We start from the raw sequence: 5968 nt of genomic DNA on the forward strand, positions 1-5968 counted from the left end.
ACTGGGGATCAAGCCTGCAACCTTGGCATATCAGGATGATGCTCTAACCCCTTTTTCTTTTAAGATGGGAGGTAATGAAACATGTGTATGAGCTGATGGGGAGAGAGAGCACCCCCCATGCAGAGTGGTACCCCGGGCAACACGAGGGGACGGAGTCCAGGTGGAGAGGAGGGCTGGTCTAAGACGGGGTACCGAAGGGGCCCCTGCAGATAGGCTGACAGCCACCACCCATGAAGCCTCCCCAGAGTTCCTGAGCAGCATCCCCTCCAAAGCAGTGTGGTTTGATTTCCCCTTGTACTCACTGTGATCTTAGCAGGCGACATTCTTCTCCCACAGTGTAAGGGCTGAGGGGCACCCCTGGGCATTGTGCCCCTGGGTGTCCCCAGCTTTGCTGGGTGCAGGCTGAGAGGAGAGAAGCTGACAATGAGGGCGAAGGTCAGCAGCCCACGTGTCCCTGTGGAGCTGTGTGCTCAGTGAGTAGAAAACGGCTAGCTGATCAGTGCAGGGGAGTTTTCTCAAAGTCTGCAGGGCCCTTGCTTTTCAGGGATACTGGGGGACCTGCTGTAATGTCATAGACTCAAGGGACACATAGCATTGGCTCAATGGACAACCAAGATGGCCAGACAGAAATTTCAGCAAGTTCACTTAAACTTAGCTTAGAATTTCTAATGCACAAAATCAGCCAATCCATGACCTGGGCTCATTTCCTCCTTTTCAAGGTTTTAACTTTAGAAGTGCCCGACCTCATCCTCCAGGGGGACATCCCTTCTCAGCCCGTGTCTGTTTGACAGATAAATACACAAACAAAAAGAGGGAAAGAACTAGATTTGAAAAGCTTTCAGTGCAAAATCAGGAAATTCTCCATTAGGGAAAAATTCCTCTGGTTAAAGAAAGAGTTGGGTAATTGAGGCTGAAACACCAGTGGAATAAGATACCAGCACACCACAGGCCTGGTTTTTCCATTAACCAATTTCTCCTTAAAAAAAAAATAAAAGTCTCAAAAAGAATACACAGGTGTATATATAACCCTGACCCATTACCCAGAGAAACTTGTTCAATTTCTTTTTCCCAATTTATTGTAGGTTGCATTGTAAGTCATCTTCCTATAAAGTAATAAAATGTAAATGTGGGTTTTAGGTATGCTAATGTTTCTTCGGGTCAGCTGAGCACCCAGCCTGTTATGGGCGAGGGGCCTGCTGGAAGCTGTGAGAACTGAGAACTGAGTGGGAGGTGGAGAGAAGGAAACAAAAGTTCCCCATTGTACCAGTTTGAGAAAACAGGGCTTTAGGACATGGCATGGTTTGTTGTGAACTGGAGACATCAGCGGACATCAGCAATGAATCCATACATTAACCGTCAGGGGCAGAATGGCTTAAAAGGGGCTGAAAGCCGTGAGCGGGTTGCTTAGAAATATCACTCCAGCAGCAGAGGAGAAGGGGCGGGGGATGTGGCTGAGCTTGACTCCTGCTGATGACCCCACATAGAAAGGGGGCAAAAGTGAAAGGCCGAGGTCCCCGGTGGAACACTGTGGAACAGGACCCAGGCTGGGGTTCTCCATGGACACAGTGGTGCAGGACACCGCGGGTTGTTGGGATGGGGACCCATAGTTGCCACAGCAGAGTGCTGGGAGGCCTTCATGAGCTCCTTTCCTTTTAAACCCACCTTCCAGTTTATAATGGAAAAAGGTGGTGAGAGAGGATTCATACAGGGAGTTTGCTGAAAACCAATGACTTGGCAAAATAAGGAGCACCTTAAGCTCTGGGTGAGACCCTTCACACAAACAATGTGACTTGGGCTTTGTATTTCTGGAAGACATTTTAAAGTCAGGCTGGGTTAGAGGGGCCTCCAGGGCAGCTGGGGACACACCAGGTGGAAAACAGGAGGGACAGTGTGTGAAGATGCCTGGGGGGTTGCTTAGGGGATCAGACAGAAACGAAGATTGTGGGGTGGGAGAGGGGTTGGCCATTATTGACAAGTAAAAGTTTAATAATAGCCAGAGCCTGCATGAGCTTCAGGGAAGGTGATTTGATTCAAAGTAGTCTTAAGAAGGGTCAAAAGGTACTCGCTTCGGCAGCACATATACTAAAATTGGAACGATACAGAGAAGATTAGCATGGCCCTTGCGCAAGGATGACACGCAAATTCGTGAAGCGTTCCAGATTTTTGGAGCATGCTTCTCAGTGCCGGATGCTCTCAAAAAAAAAAAAAAAAAAAAAAAAAAAAAAGATGGGTCAAAAGGCAGAAAGACGGGAGTCTGAGAAAGGGCTTCTCTCAGTCTGCAGGTGCCGGAGGGAGTTTTAGAACTGTGGTAATGAGACTATGAAATGGGAATGATGCTGGACCGAACCATCGAATTGTGGAGAACCACCAAAGGAATAAGGAGTTATTCAGTGAGGCAAGTTAAATGGGAAGATAAACTGGGAAGCAAAGCAGAGAAGCAGGAGGTGTGCATTTATAACTGTTGCCACCAGGGAGGGCCTACTAGGTGCTGCCATATTGTAACCAGAGAAGTAGAAAAATGCTACTTTGGCTCTCAAAGAGTTGTAGGGTGAGTGGGGCTGCAGGTCAGATATTATATAAAAAGATCTCAGATCGTCCAGAGCCTCACCCCATGGGTTGTGGGGTACAAAGGGAGGGAGTTGGCCCTGGCTGGTTGGCTCAGTGGATAGAGCATTGGACCAGCAAGCCGACATTCTGGGTTTGATCCCTGGTCAGGGCACACATGAAAAGTGACCATCTGCTTCTCTTTTCCTCCTTCTCCCCCTTCTCTCCCTTCTCTTTTCCTTCCCATCCCAGAGCCAGTGACTCGATTGGCCCTGGGCTCTGAGGTAAACCTAACCATATTACCTTTTAAAATTAAGTGCAATAAGTCAGACAAAGAAGAACAAATAGGAATCTAAAAAAAATTTAAAATAGCAAATTCATAGATAACAGAGAACAGATTGGTGGTTTCCAGGGGTAGACAGTGGGATAAATGGACAAAGGGGGTCAAAGGTTCAAATTTTCATTTAGAAAATAAATGAATCCTAAGGAATAGAATGATAACTATAGTTAGTAATCCTATATTGTATATCTGAAAGTTGCTAAGAGAGCTCGGATCTTATTCTCATCACAAGGAAAAAATTATAACAACGTGTGGTGATTATTTTGCAATATGCACATCTATAAACTCATTAAGTTGTACACCTCAAACTAATACAATGTTATTGTAAATCATATCTAAATTTAAAAGAAGAAATCTTTTTAAACAGTTCACTATGTGAACCAGGCATTTTGCCAAGTGTTTTACCCATATTCCCTTACTTCGCCCCCACTACAACCCTCTGAGCCAGGCGCTATTAATCTCATTTTGCAGATGAGGAAACTGAGACCAGGGAAGGTAAATCACTTGTTCAAACTTGTAAGCGATGGGGACGGGCTTGAAGCTGAGGTCTACCTATTTGGAAAATTGTATCTTGCTGATGGCCTTGGTGGGAACAGTTTTAGAATCAAGGTAAAGATGGAAGTCAGACTATGGAGTCCTGAGGAGGAAGGCGCTGGAGGGGAAATGGGAGCCCAGGACAGACTCATCCATCTGGGTATTGACAATGAGGGGAGGGCAGTGAGGGTCTGAAGTGACATCCAGATCAGGTGAGGCCAAGTGAGTAGCTAGGTTTGGGGTGTGTGTGTGTGTGGGGGGGAGAGGCTGGCTCCCTATGGTGGAGGCTGCATTTGGAGAGCTCTGGGTTCCAGAGAGCCTGGGTGCTGAATCCCCAATATTGGCCTTTAACTTTCAGATATAAATGGCAATTCTCGGGCTATAGCCGTTCCCTTTTCTGTCAAATGAGGAAGCAGCCCAGAAGGTCCTCTTTACCTACCTACTCTCTGTGGTGTGAAGAAGAGGAACCTGATTCTGATTTGGAGTTTTTGAAGAAATCTTGCTTTGATGTGGTCCAATTTGACTTCTTCATTTGCTAGTCTGACAGGGACCATGGTGGCTATGTCTTCTCAGGGACCAGCCAAGGGGACTCTCTGAGCCCTGGCTGGAGAGAAACCCAGAGGGCGGAGTTTCCCAGCCGTGGCTCTGTGACTCCTTGGGGTGTGTCCAGTGATCTCCAGGCAAACTTTAAATATTGAAATAAACCTACTGTGAAAATAAACCTATGGGGGAAAAATTATACCAACCAGTATTATTTTTGGAGAGGAAGTACTTTTTGGAGAGCCATAATCTTTTTTTTTTTTTTTTTTTTTTTTTTTTACAGAGACAGAGTCAGAGAGAGGGATTCACAGGGACAGACAGACAGGAACGGAGAGATGAAAAGCATCAATCATTAGTTTTTCGTTGCGACACCTTAGCTGTTCATTGATTGCTTTCTCATATGTGCCTTGACTGTGGGCCTTCAGCAGACCGAGTCAGTGACCTTGGGTCCAAGCTAGTGAGCTTTTGCTCAAACCAGATGAACCCACGCTCAAGCTGGCGACCTCGGGGTCTCGAACCTGGGTCCTTGGCATCCCAGTCCGATACTCTATCCACTGTGCCACCGCCTGGTCAGGCCATAATTCTTTTTTTAAAGATGCCACTATTCTAAAAACATGGTCAGTCAGGTGGCATGTGGATTCTAGTTTTGATTTCATCAATTATCACTGTATGACTTTATTTATTATTTTTTTCTTTTATTAACTTTTAGAGAGGAGAGAGAGAGAGAGAGAGAGAGAGAGAGAAGGGGGAGGGAGGAGCAGGAAGCATCAACTCCCATATGTGCCTTGACCAGGCAAGCCTAGGGTTTTGAACCTGCGACCTCAGCGTTCCAGGTCGACGCTTTATCCACTGCGCCACCACAGGTCAGGCCATCACTGTATGACTTTAGACCTATCTTTTAAAGTCCTAGTAGAAATGGTTCTGCCAAGGTTCCTGGGAGGGTTTAGCAAGATGAGGTCCATGCACGTGCTCTGTAAACTATAAAGCATGATGCAGTGGTGAGAGGACCAATGCTGTTTGGTCATTACCTTAGAGCAGAGAATCCCACTGCCTTACCTTCATTCATTTTGCTTTCCTGAAGGGGAGGAGGGGTTGGATAGGCATCCTTCAGGAAAGTAACCTTCAGGGTTACTCAATATCCATATTTCCTTCTCTGGGCCTTGGTTTCCATATTAGTCAGTGAAGCCAGGCCATGCTGCAGTGACAAGTGAACCCCCAAGTTTCAGTGGCTTACCAGAGTCCAGCTTTATTTCTTGCTCTGATGAGGATGGATAAAATCCCCTCTCTGGTGTAACCATGCCTTTGGCATGGTGATGAGTAGATTCAGGTCAATTTCTAGCTTATGTAACCAGGTCATATAGCTTGTTAGGGGCAGAGAAAGGACACAAACCCACACCTGCTTGACCCTAAACTCAGTGCTCATAACCACCACTGCGTGGTGGTTATTTAAAAGGGAGTCAACCGAACAGCAGGTAGAGAACCCCCCTCCCGAAACATGAAGCAGTTGGGGGTCATCCTGAACGCTGTGGATCAGGGAGTAACCTGATGTGAGACGTGGGGTGGTGGCCGGCAGAGGTGCCCACCTCACCCCCACCGTCCCCACCTCCTCCCCGTGCCCTACTGAGGAGCAGAGGCACTGTGGACACCTTTTGAGAAGTTCTTGGGCCTCACCCAACTGTGATTTGGAGAGAGGTGTCTCCATATCTCCAGACCTACACCTCCCCTCAGCTTCCCAGCCGCTCAGGGCTGGAGGGGGCAGAAACAGGCTTTCAGCCCTGGGAGAGGACAGGTGTGACAGAGGACTGAGAGGGGGCTGGGTGGCTAAGGGGACACAGTGGCGGGGAGCAGCCCGCGGGATTTCCCACAAGGAATGTGCCCGCGGGCACCGGCTTCTGCTGCATGGAGCCCACCAGTGCGGGGCAGCTGGAAGCCTGGGTGCCGGCAGCTGAGTGACCAGTCCTGGGACTTGAAGTTCCCGGTGCTCTCCAGGAAGGAAGGGGTATCTCCTTC

The 5968-nt window shown here is 47.8% G+C and overlaps 1 non-coding gene across 1 annotated transcript; it reads left to right on the forward strand.

The window, feature by feature from the left end:
- Window positions 1-2058: 2058 nt before the first annotated feature.
- On the forward strand, window positions 2059-2165 carry LOC136336913 (U6 spliceosomal RNA). Its single transcript, XR_010731647.1, has one exon. It is a non-coding gene; the product is annotated as a U6 spliceosomal RNA (small nuclear RNA).
- Window positions 2166-5968: the final 3803 nt, after the last annotated feature.

This window comes from Saccopteryx bilineata, chromosome 4 (assembly GCF_036850765.1).
Source record: "Saccopteryx bilineata isolate mSacBil1 chromosome 4, mSacBil1_pri_phased_curated, whole genome shotgun sequence".
NCBI lineage: Eukaryota > Metazoa > Chordata > Mammalia > Chiroptera > Emballonuridae > Saccopteryx > Saccopteryx bilineata.